A 20661-nucleotide genomic window follows, 5' to 3' on the forward strand; every position below is an offset into this window, starting at 1 on the left:
CGCGAGTTTTTGTCCTCCGAATGTAAACAATGAACGACCAATGAGACATACGTACGTTAATTGCATAAAAACATTTTACGTAATTAAGTTTCAGGTAACAGTTTATAGCCCTGAAGAAAATTTGGTCACGTTACTATGCAAATAAGACTATTTCTAATGGTGTCGGTGATATCACGGGTAGTTTATGCACTTTTTGTCCAAAAAGTGCAATCTGCCTAATCGGCAATGTCAGTTTCTAACATTTTTTAACTGTTAGTGTCAGTTTTTGTGTCAAATGTTGGGTAGGGTGATGAGGTAAACTCTGATTGAAAATTGGGTGAAAGAAATAATAATTTAAATAACTAACATAAAATATCTGATTGGTTGAATCCAAAACTTATGGCTAATCTCCATCCCGTCAAAATACCGACTGACACTTTTTTTCGTCACCAACTAACGCCTCATTAGTTTCCGCCACATAGACTGGCGGATGGATTCTGACGCGCCGTTAGGTGTGGTCCAACACAAACCTAACGTCACCCGTTATTGTCTATGGATTTTTGCTTTTAGGTTCACTCTTGCTCTCAAGTAAAATAAACCTATCAGTTTCCCATACACACTCCAAAAAAAAATAGCTTCTTCAAGAAGACCTAGAAATTATTTAAGTAGAAAGACGGTTGTAAGCCTATATTAACAGGATAAAGCCAAGAATAATATAACTTAATAGAAGTGAAAACATACCTGGATTCCTCGTTGATTTAGTTTCATTGACTGCTGCTTTAGGGATACAGAGGAAACCATGTTGAAAACTGAAACAACGTCGACCAATATCTGTTCGGAAAATGAAATAAGCTTAATATTACAAGGGCAAATGGCCAAAAAAGGTAATGTAAGGTCCGAAGTTTACCAAAAGAATGAATGCCACCTTTTTCGTCAACCAAAAACGAACATTATATCTAACTTCGTCTAAAAAGGATTATTTGGACAAATACTCTTCTTTAAATTTAGGCCAATTAAAGCCTTAAAGGTGATGTCTAGCATTTGTACACACTATAACACAAATGATGGTTTAAAACATTTGCAGATCAGCAGCACGGTCACTTAGGGATCCAAAATTGAAGTGACAAACCCGTATATAGAAGACCGGGAATCGTGATATTGAAAGTTACGTGTGGTGATAATGCAAAAATGTAGACCTCTTGGAAACATAAAAGCCAATCATGTCCTTTCGATAATCAATTTTTAAAAAAAATCAGGTGATAAGATCTTTGACAAAATAAGCATTTCAGTCAAAAAATTAAAATAAGTGTCTTCTTTGGGTGACTGAAAAAGTGATATTTCCTTTATTGGTAAACTTTGGACATTATTTCCTTTATTGGTAAACTTTGGACATTTTTTTTTCGAAAGGCAATAATTATATTAAAATTTAAAAAAACTAGCAAGATGCTAGGGAATACATAACTCAAATACACAACACGACCTCCATAACACAACCTCCGCTGAACATTCTACAGTGAACACGAATCTACCAAGACAATACAGATTAGTTGGCAACCTACAACATCACGACTAAAACAATACATAACTCGAATACACAACACGAAGCAATCACGACTTCAAAGCAATCACGACTTCAGGTCTTCATCGCAACACAAGTTTGACAAAAACCCACCACGAATACATAAATCGACATAGGTCGGCAACCACCACGAATCACAACCGATATCCACGAACCACAATCGAAACCAATCGACAATCACAAAGCGACAACCACAGATCAACAATCAAAAACCACGAATCAACAATCAAAAACTACGAACCACGAATCGAAACCTCTGATGACCCGAAATTCGAAACTAAGAGCACCAAAATCCAACGCAAACCACCCCAACCCGAACACGGAATCACCCATACCACATATTCAACTAGAGTCACGAAGCAGACAAACCGCTAGAAACTCACGAACAAGTGGTGAACAAGCGGGGGAGCAGCGGCACAGGGATAAAATGCCCGGATAAAAACGAAAACGAGACTTGAAGGCATCGAAGGAGATGGAGACAAGGGCAAGCGAACGGGGTCTAAACTTGCAGCTGCAACTAACCGATCTGACAACCGGGATCACCAAACCCGAAAAGACACCACTCCGGCGACCCTATCACCGGAAAAACCAAGTACCCTGAAACCGACTACTCCTCAGTCGCGGAGAAACCCGAGGGCCGTGGATCCACCACAAACCACACCTAATCACAGCAAAGGAATTACCCTGACAACTTACTGAACCAAAAGGAGCTCAGCAAGAAGAGCCGATGACGAAGGGCAGAGGCACAAGGATCTACGGCCGGAGAGACCACCGGCAAAAAAGGAGCGTCGGAAAACAAGGAACAAGGCAAGAGGCAAGCAAAACGGAGAGCCAGAGGCGAGCAAAACGGAAAAAGGCGAGCAAAACGGAACTCGGAGAGCCGGACCACCAGCGTCAAGCCGGTGGCCGGAAAAGGAGCTACCGGACGGTGAGTTTGTTTTTTGGACATTACATTATCTTTTTAGATCAATTTCGTATATCACAATAATGATCACAATGACAATAAAACTCGATATATATTAAAGTAGCCGTTACTTGTTGAGTCAAAACTCGAAGGCGTGCAAGCAAAGCCAAGACAGTCATACAAAATCCCACAAAAAAGGATCCAGCAAGCAAATTAGATATCTCTCTGTCAATGTCAAGGAGATATGTTGAGGTGTAGGCTTCGGTATTTAAGTCCAATAAAAACAGGCCTGGAGTTTACTTGGTGACCAAGTCAGGGTCTAGCCAACCCTAATTTGTTGAGCCATTTTTTATTGGTGGTACTAGTCTATATATAGTCTCTCATTGTACATGCTTTGTAACACCCTCCAAATTAATAATAATACTCTCTAGTTCCAAAGTAGATGTAGGTTTCACCTAGAAACCGAACCACTATAATTCTCGTGTTCTTTTATTCTGTGTTTATATTTTCGGTTATTGCTTGCTTGTGATTACTAGTCGATTAGGGTTTCTACTCTGATAGAAGGCAGATTATAGCCTTAACAACTGGTATCTAGAGCTTCAGGTTTAAACCCTAGCTAATCACAGCAGCCTTTTGCAGCTAGTCACAGCTACTGTCGAGCCCTAGCTGCTGCTATTAAGGTACAGCCGTCACCTAGCTGTTGCTGTTACAGATCCAGTGGCTGCTACTGTTGTTGCTGTTTTTTTACAGATCAGATTGCAGGTTATTGCTGCTGTTTTTTACAGATCAGATTGCAGGTGCTAAACCCTAGCCGCCACCGGACTCTGCTGATCAACCCTAGCCGCCACCAGACTCTGCAGATCAACCCTAGCCGCCACCAGACTCTGCTGTTACAGATCCAGATCAACCCTAGCCGCCATCAGACTCTACTGTTACAAATCAGACTCTACTGTTACAGATCAGATTGCTGTTGTCCTCATATCCAATATTTTTTTTTACAATGGCAGAAGAAGGAAATATCAAAATTGACAAGTTTGATGGGCAAGATTTTGGGTGGTGGAAGATGCAGGTTGAAGATTTGTTATGTCAGAAGGATCTGATCGATGCCTTGAATGAGAATAAACCAGAAGGAATGAAAGACGACGAGTGGAAAACACTTGACAGGAAAGCCCTAGCATTTGTCAGACTCACGTTGACAAAAAGTGTTGCTTTTAACATTGTGAACGAAACCACGACACATGGTTTGATAAAGACCTTAGCAAATATGTATGAGAAGCCGTCTGCTTCTAACAAGGTGTTTTTGATCAGACAGTTAGTGAACACCAGGTTGAAAGAAGGTGCTTCAGTAACAAATCATGTTAATAACTTCAACAATATTATCTCTCGGTTACTGTCAGTTGATATCAAGTTCGATGACGAAGTCAAAGCTCTTCTATTATTATCTTCGTTACCTGAAAGCTGGTCAGGTTCAGTCACAGCTATCAGTGGATCCACAGAGTCCTCAAAGCTCAAGTTTGAGAGCATTCGTGATTTTATTCTTGGAGAAGATATAAGAAGAAAGAGCTCAGGAGAACCATCAGGAAACTTGCTGAGCACAGAAGAGAGGGGTAGGAGAAAAGGCAGAAATAACACTACCAGGGGCAGGTCAAAGTCAAGAAGGAGGAGTGTGTCGAGAACGAGGAATGATATTAAATGTTGGAATTGTCAGGAGACTGGACACTTCAGAAACCAGTGCACTAAGCCAGTAACATCATCAAAGCCAAAGGAAGTTAATGTTGCAGTTGCAACAGATGATTATGATAACGTCCTTGTTTGCTGCATTGAGAATACAATTGATGCGTGGGTTATGGATTCAGGAGCATCGTTTCATGCTACTCCAAGTCCACATTTGATGAAGAATCTACGAACAGGTAATCTTGGTAAAGTTCGTTTGGCTAATGATCATTGTCTTGACATTACAGGGATTGGAGACTTAGAGCTGAAGACCTCTTTGGGCACTAATTGGACCTTGGAAAATGTCCGAGTTATTCCTGGCCTAAAGAAGAAACTAATCTCTGTTGGACATCTTGATGATCAAGGATATAGTGTGTTATTTGGTGAAGGTCAGTGGAAAGTAATAAAGGGGAACTTAGTAATAGCCAAGGGTAAGAAGAGAGGCACTCTTTATATGGTAGAAGTTCCAGCTAATGAAGTAAATACAGTTTCCAATGATCGTAGCTTAACCAGTCAGTGGCACCAACGTTTAGGTCACATGAGTGACAAAGGAATGAAAATGCTAGTGTCTAATGGTAAAATTCCTGGTCTAAAGAAAGTTGAATCGGACTTTTGCGAGTCATGTGTTCTAGGAAAGAAGAAGGTCACCTTTGCAAAAGCAGGCAGAACATTAAAGGCTCAGAAGTTAGAGCTAGTACACACGGATGTGTTCGGGCCTACTCCTGTTTCTTCATTGGGAGGAGCACGCTATTATGTTACTTTCATTGACGATTCAACACGCAAGGTATGGGTTTACTTTCTTAAAAATAAATCTGATGTATTTGAAGCTTTTAAGAAATGGAAATCTGCTGTTGAATTATCTTGTGATTTGAAGGTAAAATGCTTGAAGTCGGATAAAGGAGGAGAATACATCAGCACCGAATTCGTTAACTATTGTGCTGATCATGGCATTCGGATGATCAAGACGGTTCCGGGTACTCCACAACAAAACGGAGTTGCAGAAAGGATGAATCGTACTTTAAATGAGAGAGCACGTAGCATGAGACTTAATTGTGGGCTACCAAAGACTCTATGGGCTGATGCAGTAAGCACTGCCGCTTATTTGATCAACCGTTCTCCATCAGCTCCGCTTGATTTCAAAATACCCGAAGAAGAATGGAAAGGTAAAGCAATCAATTATGAGCATCTAAAAATCTTTGGGTGCAGTGCATATGATATTAATAAAGATGGTGACAAACTTGATGCAAAAGCAAAGAAGTACGTGTTAATTGGTTATGGGGGAGATGACATGGGTTACGGGTGTGACGATCGCTCCAAATCCATATGGACGAACACGTCATTCATCAATTTCATTGCGAGGTATTTGACCTCTATATGATACGTTTTGTAAACATTGCATTCTTTTGAAAAGGCACACCATAAATGAATATTTAAATCAAAGGTTTTCGACATCTGATGATTTCTACATATAGACAATCACCGTAAATAATAGTTTACAATAGTACTTCCATTGACAATGCAGTCAAAATAAGATACATGGTGATGATTTGGTGAATGCAACGTTTCCTTGATAAATATGCCATGTAAGACTCCATGCACATAGCTTGTCTAACATATAAGCAAACAGCGGAAGACTTCTAGGAACCTGAGAATAACATGCTAACAAGTGTCAACACAAAGGTTGGTGAGTTCATAGTTTTAGTGTTTCGCATAATCTGTATATAAAGGTGGATCACAATATTTCAGTTGTTTCATCCAGAAACGTTTATCAAAATATTCTACGAAATTGAGCACCCTGGTAACTAAACTTAACGTATATATAATTTGTACCCTTTGTATAATCATCTTAATAATACACGCAAACCAACGTGTACGCTTCTCAAATAGCATACGTCCGTTAAAAGGCTAGTGCTCTAGCTCGGACGGGGATATCAAGCCCTATGGATCCATATACTACTACTCGCGCCCACCAGTTCTTATAACTGGCAGTTAACAGTTACCAAAGCTAAGGGATTTTCGGTTCAAACTCAGTGTAGAATTTAGTATGTACTTGTATCCATTGCGTTTAAAATAAAGTGCATGTATTCTCAGCCCAAAAATATAGATTGCAAAAGCAATTAAAAAGGGAGCCAATGAAACTCACACATATAAATATTGTATATCGGTTAATAAAGCATTTGCATGTATTCTCAGCCCAAAAATGTAGAGAGTAAAAGGGATCTTATGAAACTCACCTTAGCCGCATAAAAAGTCGTTCACCAAAATGTGACTGAAACTCGGATTACCAAATAACCGTAGATCTCAACCTAGAGAACATATGTTGGTCAATAATTGTTTATCAAGCTAGGTCAGGTCATAGTGTATCACAATCCTAATGCTCGAGATCGACATACAATAGTTATCAAAAGTTATTTCAAAAAGTCAATCTGACTCCATACAATAGTTGAATGATCATGGCAATCGAATCATTTTAATATTTCACATAGTTTTCCAATTCTTGTAAAATTAAACTATAGTTTTTATAAGTCTTTAAAATATGATAAAACAATCAGTTTTGACAATTGTTCAATAAAACGAGACGTGCCTTATATAAGATTTCAGTTACTCGGTTGGTAATATTTAAAAATCCATTTTATCAATCTTGTAAACAAGTTGTTTATATCTTAATTACAGATTCAAAAGCAATTTCAATTAACATCAATCATAATTCAGTTGATCATATCTTTTAATCCGTTCATCGAAGCTATTCGATATCTAAATGAAAAGTTATTGATTTTTCGCCAGCTTTCCAAAAACATGTATATCATATACCTTTTACCAGTAATATATGTATTTAATTCGTGATTCATTATAACTGTTTAACGACGAAATTTAGCATACAAGCATGTATAAATATATATACTCGAGCACTGGACATGGATACACAATTAATATATAAAAGATAAAATATGAGTGCTTACGTATCAATATTGAGATTCAATATTGTAGGAAAGTACGTAAACGTAACGGAGATGATAAACACTAGGTTTGACTTTACGAGCATAATCCCCAAATCATACCCATAACCTCCATAGCTATAACTCATAATTTCCTTAGCTCTATCCCGCTCGAAAAACCATTTTGAAAGTGACAAGCTCATGACCTCGTCGTAGTATTTTATGTATAATATTACTAAAAATATTAAGATTAATAATAATAATAATAATAATAATCTTAATAATATAATAATAATAATAATAATAATAATATAAATAATAAATAATAATAATATTACACATGGAGTAATATATGTGTAAGAACTCGAGCATAAACTGGACTTTTATAGGCAACTTTTTGAAATCTGATGCCCATGCGATCGCATGGGTTTTTAGTGTATTTGCCATGCGATCGCATGGCCGCCTGATCCAGCTCAAAATGTTTTTGTTTTCTTGTTTGTCGACATATTATTATATAATATATATAATTTAAATAATTAATTATATATTATATTAAATTCATGTGCATAGTTGACTTGTAATTTTCGTTCCGATGACCCGTACGTTGTCACTCGACTTATGTCCCGGTTTCGGTTTCTCGAACTCATTTTTGTACGCTTAGAAAACTCGCAATTTACGTTTTGTGACTCGTACCTTTGTCAAAATATAGTCTTAAATTATCAATAAACTATATCATTCAAAGTGTATCTTAAACTTTCGAGTGTTTTGGTCATTTACTTATATAAATCATTGTCTCGCTATTTGTTGATATATATATATAATAACAAATCGTTTTATGACCAAGTTAATATATATTTTCAACATTCATAAACACGTTTTAAATATACGTCGCAAGTTATTCATACAATTAATATTCCAACTTATCATATATATTCAAATAAATATTTAAACCAATAAGTTTAATGTACGGTATTAAACAATTAAAACTTTATTACGTTTTCAAGTTATAGTATATATATGTATCTATTTACATGTAATGGTTCGCGAATCGTTGAGAACAACCGAAGGGTACTTGAATAGTTCAAAAATTTTGAGATTCGGTTTTACAGACTTTGCTTATCGTGTCGGAAACGTTAAATCATTTAAAGATAAAGTTTAAATTTGGTCAGAAATTTCTGGGTCATCACAGTACCTACCCGTTAAAGAAATTTCGTCCCGAAATTTGAGTGAGGTTGTCATTGCTAACAATAAAAATGTTTTCATGACGAATATGAGTCGATAAATAGAGTTTTATCACCGTTGAATAATATGGATAAAACAATCCAATTACTTGAAGCGTATGAGAGAAGCCGTCGTAATAAAGTGAAATGGAGAATAGAGATTCATCTTAACTTTTGACGTATTAACGATTGATTTCCGGAATTTAAGGAATAGAAAATCTTCATAATCTATATAAGATTTGATTCTTCGGAATTTGTGGAAATTAGGATTTTCTTTGATTAAATGCGTAATCTGCCTCGATTGCTATGTCTGATATTTCGCTATAAATTGACCTCTTCCGTTTCATTTCTTTCACCACTCCTACATCTTCTTTCTTATTTCATACATCCCAATAGATTGTGAAAATGCTTAATCCAGTTCCGATTCTTGATATTTTCTTGGCTATCGTATCCTTCATTCTTCTTTTTCATCTGCCACCAGAGGAGGTTATTTTCTTCTACTATTATCTTGGGATTATAGTGTTTTTCATTCTCCCGTGTCTTTATATTGCTATACGCATTGATATACACGGTTTGTAATTTCATGTTTGTTATCGGACTTTATATCTCCCCTTATATTTCAATATCCCTACTTCTGTCTTCTATAATCATTGTCATTCACGGTTAATACTCCCTCTTATTTGCTGCGATTTATACTCCAATTTCTATTTCGGAGCTTTGTCCCTTCGTTTCTTCTTCTTGCGATTAGGCATCTCTTGTAATGGTCCAGAATTCGTAGTTATGGAGTTTTGGATAAACATAGTTAATGTTCTAAGAAAGAAACGGTAATAGCACAATCTGACTTGTCAAATTACCAGAATATCCGGAAAAGACCGAATCATCAAGAAATATATTTTCTTTATATATTTAGAGATTATATGGAATGAAAGAATTATGTAACATGGTTTATGATGAGGGTGGGATCTGTGAACCTTTATCAAGTTCCATTAGAAACTCAGCATGACTTACTGTAATATAATCACGTTGATCAAGTGTCATTATATTATACTAACTCATGCTTCAATTCCCAACATTACTTTAAAACATCTATTTTTTGAATTTTTTAGATTTTAGAAACTAAAATAGTTTCTTTTATGATGTAACTAAGATAGCGCGAAGAGATGAATGATTTCAGATAAGAATGGTTATAAAAAAAATATCTTCAGAAATATGGAGGATATTTATAATGAAAGATACGATGATATCTTAGAATATTTAAGATAAGATGATGATGAAGAATATTGTCCGCAAAGGTTTTAGAGTAAGGAGCAAGGTATTTGCGAAGGATTTCAGCAGACACTGAATCATTTGTATTCTTTGAAGGTAGATTTCGTTTTTGTGATTTGTCCACAGCTTCCTTCATGGTCTGCTCAATCCGTTTTCCAGTTCCAAACCTTCTCTTTTCTCAGCTTTACCACCATACTATTCTTTATCATCAAACTTTTGACTGTTAAGGTCGTTTACAGTTTTTGCTGCTTCATCAGCATTTTTCCAAAATAAGGAGAACTAGTTTCGTAGTTTGGGGTGTTTTTCAGAAACTTCACATTCGAAGTATGTAAGTCTAGAAGATAGATGTTATCTATATATAACTGTTGTCGTAGAAAATGCTGCGAGATTCAAAATACTGATTGATAATTCTCGGTGGTTGGTATGGCATTTATTGTTACAAGATGTGGATGAGTACATGATAGGGTTTCAATGAGTATAAGGATTTTTCGAAAGGTCAAGGATTAATAAAGTTGTTGATAAATTTACTGCTAATGTGGTGGAACATGAAAGGTTCCCCGGTAACAAGAACGTATATGTCAAGGTTATAATAAGGCTAATCTGAAAAGTCGAAGTTGACTAGTTGGAAGTGTGATAAAACTGGATACTTTGAAAAGGGATTGCAAGATTATTTTCGGTAAAATCAACGCTAAAGGATCTTGCAAAGTTTTGAAGTCAAAGTATAGCTTTGAAAGATGTAGAGATCTAAGAATGATGTTACTAGTTCAGAGTTATGACTTGGATTCTGTTCTGTCAGAATATGTAATCAAATTTGGATGAGGATGGTTGCTTTGATTTTTATAAAAGAATATATATTGTTGTGAAAGTAGTGAGTATAGTTGATGATTTGTTGAATCAGAATCGAAGAATGTAACATATTAATTGTGAATTTATATATCTCTCAGGTATTACCTACCCGTTAAAATATTCTCACCATTAACAGTTTGTATAAAAGAATTTTCTTAATTACAATCTTCATGAAAATATACCTACATATATATTTTCCTTAGATGTAATCATGGATTTAATGAGTTAACATAATATTAATCTCATCTGGTTTTTGACTAGGACTAGAATATATAATCTCTAAAACTTTTAGATACTACATATTCTCTGCAAAATATTTCTTCGATGAAGTTATGAATCAATACTTCATCGTTTGTTGTTGTTGGTATTCCTTGGTATCTATGGTGCGTATGATGTTGATGTTCAAGGTACATATTGTGATGTTGAGGCTTGCGATGCGGATGTTGTTGGTGGTGGTAATGGTACTGTTGGTGTTGTTGTCGGTGGTATTGTTGATGCCGGTGATTCTGCTGGTGCTTATAACCTTTGCACCATATTCTCCAAAGCCACTACCAGAGTGCGAAGCTCGTTAACTTCTTCTACTACACCGGGATGATTGTCGGTTCGGATGAGCGGATGAATAAGATTCAGAATTTGAGATAGTATATTATCGTGACGAGATACTCTGGAAATGAGAGAGAAAATAGTGCCTCGAACAGGTTCGCCAGTAAGTGCTTCAGGTTCTTCGCCAAGAGGGAAATGTGGTGAATGGAAGGGATCACCTTCTTCTTGTCTCCAATGACTAAGCAGGCTACGAACCCATCCCCAATTCATCCAGAATAGGTGATGGCTGATTGGTTGATCCATTCCGGTTACACTGTCTTCGGAATTCACGTAAATATCCATATCGGAATAGCTGTCAAAGTTTAAGGAATTTGAACTAGATACGGGATCCATCTTGTATAATTAGGGAGATGATTTTTGATATGAATTATATTATAGAATTTAGTTTGGTATTCTTCAATACATAATTTACATATGTATATATAATACCAAATTCCATAAATCACGGAGAAATTTTCGGAAGATGTCAGGAAAAGTTTACAGTAACAGATACGCTAAGATATGAATTTTTGTCTATACACTATTTATGCAATAAATGCAGGAAAATGTGTCTAGACTTAAGAATGATAAGCATGTAATATCCGACAAGAAATGATAAGCAAAACTTTTAACATGCAGACACGGTCGAAGTCCAGACTTACTAATGCATCCTAACAACTATCAGTTAGACACACTCGTGCAAGACCTGGTTCACTAGGACCAACGCTCTGATACCAACTGTAGTTAGTGGGGACGCATCCCACTCAGTGCCTTCCCAGCTAACCGCCTGGTGACCACTAAGCGTACCTCAGAGACACTGATTTTACAGCCATGCCTCTCGACAAAGCCAACCATAATCGGACCGCGAGGAGTAAGAGCCAATGCTTCGTCACAGGTAACACTGTGAGAACCCCCTCTACGGCTAAGCTGGTTAAACAGCTTAAACCAGCTCTGATACCAACTGTGACGATCGCTCCAAATCCATATGGACGAACACGTCATTCATCGATTTCATTGCGAGGTATTTGACCTCTATATGATACGTTTTGTAAACATTGCATTCTTTTGAAAAGGCACACCATAAATGAATATTTAAATCAAAGGTTTTCGACATCTGATGATTTCTACATATAGACAATCACCGTAAATAATAGTTTACAATAGTACTTCCATTGACAATGCAGTCAAAATAAGATACATGGTGATGATTTGGTGAATGCAACGTTTCCTTGATAAATATGCCATGTAAGACTCTATGCACATAGCTTGTCTAACATATAAGCAAACAGCGGAAGACTTCTAGGAACCTGAGAATAAACATGCTAACAAGTGTCAACACAAAGGTTGGTGAGTTCATAGTTTTAGTGTTTCGCATAATCTGTATATAAAGGTGGATCACAATATTTCAGTTGTTTCATCCAGAAACGTTTATCAAAATATTCTACGAAATTGAGCACCCTGGTAACTAAACTTAACGTATATATAATTTGTACCCTTTGTATAATCATCTTAATAATACACGCAAACCAACGTGTACGCTTCTCAAATAGCATACGTCCGTTAAAAGGCTAGTGCTCTAGCTCGGACGGGGATATCAAGCCCTATGGATCCATATACTACTACTCGCGCCCACCAGTTCTTATAACTGGCAGTTAACAGTTACCAAAGCTAAGGGATTTTCGGTTCAAACTCAGTGTAGAATTTAGTATGTACTTGTATCCATTGCGTTTAAAATAAAGTGCATGTATTCTCAGCCCAAAAATATAGATTGCAAAAGCAATTAAAAAGGGAGCCAATGAAACTCACACATATAAATATTGTATATCGGTTAATAAAGCATTTGCATGTATTCTCAGCCCAAAAATGTAGAGAGTAAAAGGGATCTTATGAAACTCACCTTAGCCGCATAAAAAGTCGTTCACCAAAATGTGACTGAAACTCGGATTACCAAATAACCGTAGATCTCAACCTAGAGAACATATGTTGGTCAATAATTGTTTATCAAGCTAGGTCAGGTCATAGTGTATCACAATCCTAATGCTCGAGATCGACATACAATAGTTATCAAAAGTTATTTCAAAAAGTCAATCTGACTCCATACAATAGTTGAATGATCATGGCAATCGAATCATTTTAATATTTCACATAGTTTTCCAATTCTTGTAAAATTAAACTATAGTTTTTATAAGTCTTTAAAATATGATAAAACAATCAGTTTTGACAATTGTTCAATAAAACGAGACGTGCCTTATATAAGATTTCAGTTACTCGGTTGGTAATATTTAAAAATCCATTTTATCAATCTTGTAAACAAGTTGTTTATATCTTAATTACAGATTCAAAAGCAATTTCAATTAACATCAATCATAATTCAGTTGATCATATCTTTTAATCCGTTCATCGAAGCTATTCGATATCTAAATGAAAAGTTATTGATTTTTCGCCAGCTTTCCAAAAACATGTATATCATATACCTTTTACCAGTAATATATGTATTTAATTCGTGATTCATTATAACTGTTTAACGACGAAATTTAGCATACAAGCATGTATAAATATATATACTCGAGCACTGGACATGGATACACAATTAATATATAAAAGATAAAATATGAGTGCTTACGTATCAATATTGAGATTCAATATTGTAGGAAAGTACGTAAACGTAACGGAGATGATAAACACTAGGTTTGACTTTACGAGCATAATCCCCAAATCATACCCATAACCTCCATAGCTATAACTCATAATTCCCTTAGCTCTATCCCGCTCGAAAAACCATTTTGAAAGTGACAAGCTCATGACCTCGTCATAGTATTTTATGTATAATATTACTAAAAATATTAAGATTAATAATAATAATAATAATAATAATCTTAATAATATAATAATAATAATAATAATAATAATAATAATAATATAAATAATAAATAATAATAATATTACACATGGAGTAATATATGTGTAAGAACTCGAGCATAAACTGGACTTTTATAGGCAACTTTTTGAAATCTGATGCCCATGCGATCGCATGGGTTTTTAGTGTATTTGCCATGCGATCGCATGGCCGCCTGATCCAGCTCAAAATGTTTTTGTTTTCTTGTTTGTCGACATATTATTATATAATATATATAATTTAAATAATTAATTATATATTATATTAAATTCATGTGCATAGTTGACTTGTAATTTTCATTCCGATGACCCGTACGTTGTCACTCGACTTATGTCCCGGTTTCGGTTTCTCGAACTCATTTTTGTACGCTTAGAAAACTCGCAATTTACGTTTTGTGACTCGTACCTTTGTCAAAATATAGTCTTAAATTATCAATAAACTATATCATTCAAAGTGTATCTTAAACTTTCGAGTGTTTTGGTCATTTACTTCTATAAATCATTGTCTCGCTATTTGTTGATATATATATATAATAACAAATCGTTTTATGACCAAGTTAATATATATTTTCAACATTCATAAACACGTTTTAAATATACGTCGCAAGTTATTCATACAATTAATATTCCAACTTATCATATATATTCAAATAAATATTTAAACCAATAAGTTTAATGTACGGTATTAAACAATTAAAACTTTATTACGTTTTCAAGTTATAGTATATATATGTATCTATTTACATGTAATGGTTCGCGAATCGTTGAGAACAACCGAAGGGTACTTGAATAGTTCAAAAATTTTGAGATTCGGTTTTACAGACTTTGCTTATCGTGTCGGAAACGTTAAATCATTTAAAGATAAAGTTTAAATTTGGTCAGAAATTTCTGGGTCATCACAACGGGTTATGGGATAACAAGGGAAAACATGTTATCAGAAGTAAACATGCCACCTTCAATGAAGCAGAATTGTACAAGGATTTCAACTCAACACTAAAAGAAAAAGAATCAGTTGAATTTGAGGTTAACACAGAGACAACTAGAGAAGATGAAAGGGAAACTCCAGAGTATGAAACTGAAGTTCCAGTGGGAGTTCCTAACAGTGAAAGCTCGGAATCTGATCACGAGCAGACTTCAGATAGTGGGAGCTCAGAATCTGATGATGAGCAGCCCCCACAGCCCCCACCACAATCTGACCAGTCCAATTGGGTCAGGAGATCTACACGAGTTACAAGACAGCCAGAGAGGTTTAGTCCAACAGTTAACTATCTTCTTTTGACAGAAAATGGGGAACCAGAAAGTTATTCTGAGGCAATGAAGGTGAAAGATTCGTTCCAGTAGGAGCGGGCTATGAAAAGCGAGATGGAATCTTTATTGAAAAATCAAACTTGGAAGTTGACCAAGTTACCACCAGGAAAAAGGGTCTTACAGAATAAATGGGTTTTCAGAGTCAAAGATGAAGCGGATGGTTCTAAACGATACAAAGCAAGATTAGTTGTCAAAGGATTTCAACAAAAGAAAGGAGTCGACTATGCTGAAATCTTTTCTCCAGTAGTGAAGATGACGACTATCAGATTAGTTCTAAGTATGGTGGCAACCGAGAAGTTACACTTAGAACAGTTGGACGTTAAAACAGCCTTTCTTCATGGCAACATTGAAGAAGACATTTATATGTCTCAACCAGAGGGGTTTTGTGTCAAAGGAAAGGAGAATCTTGTGTGTAATCTAAAGAGAAGCTTGTATGGTTTGAAACAAGCTCCCAGTGGTACTTGAAATTTGATAATTTCATGGAGAAGACAGGATTCGTGAGAAGTTCTACAGATCATTGCTGTTATTTGAAGAAGTTCAAGAGCTCCTATATTATATTGCTTCTTTATGCCGATGATATGTTAATTGCAGGTTCTGATATGGTTGAAATACGCAATTTGAAGAAGCAATTATCTAGAGAATTTGAAATGAAGGATCTCGGGCCAGCTAAGCAGATTCTCGGTATGCGTATATGCAGGAATAAAGATGGGTCAGTTTCTTTATCTCAAGAAAAGTATATTCGCAAGGTTCTTGAAAAGTTCAGAATGAATGGTGAGTCTACAAAGCCAAGAAACACACCGTAGGGAAGTCATCTAAAGCTTTCTAAACATCAGTCTCCTAAAACTGAAGTAGAAAAAGCAGAAATGGCTAAGGTTCCTTATGCATCCGCAGTGGGTAGTCTAATGTACGCTATGGTGTGTACAAGACCTGATATAGCACATGCTGTTGGGATGGTTAGTCGCTTTATGTCAGCTCCGGGGAAAGAACATTGGGAAGCAGTGAAGTGGATACTGCGGTATTTAAAGGGTACTCCCAAAGTTGAGTTATGTTTTAAGGGCAGGGATACTACTCTCAGGGGTTATTCTGATGCAGATCTGGGTAGATGCAACAATACCTTCAAGAGCACCACCGGGTATGTATTCACTATAGGAGGAACAGCAGTGAGTTGGATGTCTAGGCTTCAAAAGAGCGTGGCTCTATCTACTAATGAAGCAGAATACATGGCCTTGACTGAAGCCAGTAAAGAACTAGTGTGGTTGAAGACATTCATGAAAGAACTAGGCAGCAAACAGACAGAATTTGTCTTATATTGTGATAATGAGAGCGCAATCAAGTTAGCAAAGAATCCAGTCTATCATGCTAAAACGAAGCACATTGGCATGAAGTATCACTTTATCAGAGAACGGATAAGCAATGGAACATTTAATCTGGAGAGCATTCCAGGTTCCAAGAATCCAGCAGATATGTTCACCAAACCAGTAACGCTGGATAAGTTGAAGCTGTGCATAGCTTCAACTGGCCTTCAGGAACATTGAAGAGAAGGCAGGAACTAGAGAGAGAGAAGAGATGAGCTAAGTCTTGCATTGCAGAAGTACAAGAGTGCAGATCGATGTTATTCGAAGCCTCCAAGTGGGAGATTGTTGAGGTGTAGGCTTCGATATTTAAGCCCAATAAAAACAGGCCTGGAGTTTACTTGGTGACCAAGTCAGGGTCTGGCCAACCCTAATTTGTTGAGCCGTTTTTTATTGGTGGTACTAGTCTATATATAGTCTCTCATCGTACATGCTTTGTAACACCCTCCAAATTAATAATAATACTCTCTAGTTCCAAAGTGGATGTAGGTTTCACCTAGAAACCGAACCACTATAATTCTCGTGTTCTTTTATTCTGTGTTTATATTTTCGGTTATTGCTTGCTTGTGATTGCTAGTCGATTAGGGTTTCTACTCTGATAGAAGGCAGCAAACAAATCATGGATATCGCGAGTTTTTGTCCTCCGAATGTAAACAATGAACGACCAATGAGACATACGTACGTTAATTGCATAAAAACATTTTACGTAATTAAGTTTCAGGTAACAGTTTATAGCCCTGAATAAAATTTGGAAACATTACTATGCAAATAAGACTATTTCTAATGGTCGTCGGTGATATCACGGGTAGTTTATGCACTTTTTGTCCAAAAAGTGCAATCTGCCTAATCGGCAATGTCAGTTTCTAACAAGTTTTAACTGTTAGTGTCAGTTTTTGTGTCAAATGTTGGGTAGGGCGATGAGGTAAACTGTGATTGAAAATTGGGTGAAAGAAATAATAATTTAAATAACAAACATAAAATATCTGATTGGTTGAATCCAAAACTTATGGCTAATCTCCATCCCGTCAAAATACCGACTGACACTTTTTTTCGCACCAACTAACGCCTCATTAGTTTCCGCCACATAGACTGGCGGATGGATTCTGACGCGCCGTTAGGTGTGGTCTAACACAAACCTAACGTCACCCGTTATTGTCTATGGATTTTTGCTTTCAGGTTCACTCTTGCTGTCAAGTAAAATAAACCTATCAGTTTCCCATACACACTCCAAAAAAATAGCTTCTTCAATTTTGTGGTAATGTTCCCTGAAGACCTAGAAATTATTCAAGTAGAAAGACGGTTGTAAGCCTATATTAACAGGATAAAGCCAAGAATAATATAACTTAATAGAAGTGAAAACATTCCTCGATTCCTCGTTGATTTAGTTTCATTGACTGCTGCTTTAGGGATACAGAGGAAACCATGTTGAAAACTGAAACAACGTCGACCAATATCTGTTCGGAAAATGAAATAAGCTTAATATTACAAGGGCAAATGGCCAAAAAAAGGTAATGTAAGGTCCGAAGTTTACCAAAAGAATGAATGCCACCTTTTTCGTCACCCAAAAACGAACATTATATCTAACTTCGTCTAAAAAGGATTATTTGGACAAATACTCTTCTTTAAATTTAGGCCAATTAAAGCCTTAAAGGTGATGTCTAGCATTTGTACACACTTTATAACACAAATGATGGTTTAAAACATTTGCAGATCAGCAGCACGGTCACTTAGGGATCCAAAATTGAAGTGACAAACCCGTATATAGAAGACGGGGAATCGTGATATTGAAAGTTACGTGTGTGGTGATAATGCAAAAATGTAGACCTCTTGGAAACATAAAAGCCAATCATGTCCTTTCGATAATCAATTTTTAAAAAAAATCAGGTGATAAGATCTTTGACAAAATAAGCATTTCAGTCAAAAAATTAAAATAAGTGTCTTCTTTGGGTGACTGAAAAAGTGATATTTCCTTTATTGGTAAACTTTGGACATTACATTATCTTTTTAGATCAATTGCGTATATCACAATAATGATCACAATGACAATAAAACTCAATATATATTAAAGTAGCCGTTACTTGTTGAGTCAAAACTCGAAGGCGTGCAAGCAAAGCCAACACAGTCGTACAAAATCCCACAAAAAAGGATCCAGCAAGCAAATTAGATATCTCTCTGTCAATGTCAAGGAGATAAACAGCGGAAATAGGTAATTAAAGACAATGCATAATCCAAATTAAACCAGAAGAAGAAAAAATATTATGAAGTTCTAACTTGAGTAAAAGAAAATTGTATTACAGGTGGCACTTCTTGCCCATAAGCCCGCTTACAATTGAATTGCTCAAATTCAGTTGAGGTTTCTAAAAGCAGAATGAATCACACGGGTTAAAAGCACCCAAAGTATAGTTTTATCCTAAATTTTTTTATTAATATATCATATACTATATAATATTGTAACAACAAAGTTTCGCAAACGATACTAACTTGTTAGCTACTTATAAAAAAATAGCCTAAGAGGTTGTGGGTACAAGTCCAGGGTGGACTTATTTGTATATATTCATGTTATGTGTGGGTGTTTGCCTTTTAAAAAATATAGCCTAAAATGTTTGTCTGTCAAGTACAGTCAACCCAACCCGTTTTTATACGTAGTAAAAACAACCTATTTGAAACTTACCATGTTCTGACGTGTTACCCAACCTGGAAGACGTTCCTAAGTATCGTACCAACAATAGAGATGACAACACACTAGATAACCTAAAATGTTTGCCTTCAGCATTGGTTCATTCATCTGCACGAAAAAAAAAAAAAAAAACAGACTAGATATGTTTACTCTATGAATTGAATGCTATATAAAAACAATCGATAACATACATGTTTAACTTCAGGTAACAATCACAGGACTTAAAAAGATGAATTTTACTCAAATCATACTAGTCACCTTCGAAAGTAGACGTGCAGCACTCTGAAGTCGCATCAGAAAATTACATTTGCCACCATCACATTTTCTTCTCTTTAAACTGCAAAAATTATTGCATAAATAAACAAATAAACTTGAATTCAACAAAGCTACAATTCCATACCTTTCCAATATCTGCACCTTTTGCTTAGTTCGATCATCGTTAATAACTCGAAAACACGAGTTAACTAGTTCGAACAAATTAGTCGATTGAAGAAGCTTACAGTTTCTTCTAACCTACAATAGCAAGAAATATAGCACGTGTATGAAACCTATCTGCAATTCACTGAAATCATGGCCTAGGTTTACTGATAACCTAACAATATAACTATACCTTCGATAAGTACTGTAAATACAAGCTTCTTCGATGCTGGTTTTTATTTTTGTGAACGATTCTATCAAGCACGCCTAATTCTGAGTGGAGTTGAACAATGAATGATTGCAATCGCGCCTCAATCATTACAGATTCAGGATTCATATTCTCAAACTGTTCAAATACAAATACAAGTGGGCAACATCTTCAATAGATCATGTAAACCGACGGTCTATACAAATTATTATAAACTTGTGTAGATGTATTTGGTTCAGCTAATACATTGAAGCTTATATTAAGTATTGATTTGTCGGTATATCAGAGACGTCACCGGAGGTGATGCGGGATGCGACGGCGGTGATTTTGGGCTTTGGTAAAGATATTGGGCTTTTTGCAGACTTGCTATTGGTCCGTCAATTCTAAATATGAAGGAAAAAAAAAAATTATCACTTTTTTACCAATTTTTTTTAAACTTTTATTGCCTTATAACCCAAAAAAAAATAAAAATTTAGATGATTGCTCTCGCAATGAGCAAGGTGCCTAGTGCCCTGCGCCTGGGCCATGGAATAAATAGGTCAAAACGAGATTTCTATCAGGTAGAAGTAAGGCTGCAAGGTGACATCTTGGTCCTTGCTCCCCGGTGGAAGCAACGACGTCACAATATAGAAGTTGTCTCTTATATATATAGAAGTAATTAATTATTGAATTAAAAATGAAGAAGGTCACACTAATAATGTAATAAGACTCATTTTATTTTATTCGTAGAGATATGATGAAACCATCATGATTACAGATGAGATACAGAGTTACAAATG

The sequence above is a fragment of the Rutidosis leptorrhynchoides genome, chromosome 6 (genome assembly GCF_046630445.1).
Source record: "Rutidosis leptorrhynchoides isolate AG116_Rl617_1_P2 chromosome 6, CSIRO_AGI_Rlap_v1, whole genome shotgun sequence".
Taxonomy (NCBI): domain Eukaryota; kingdom Viridiplantae; phylum Streptophyta; class Magnoliopsida; order Asterales; family Asteraceae; genus Rutidosis; species Rutidosis leptorrhynchoides.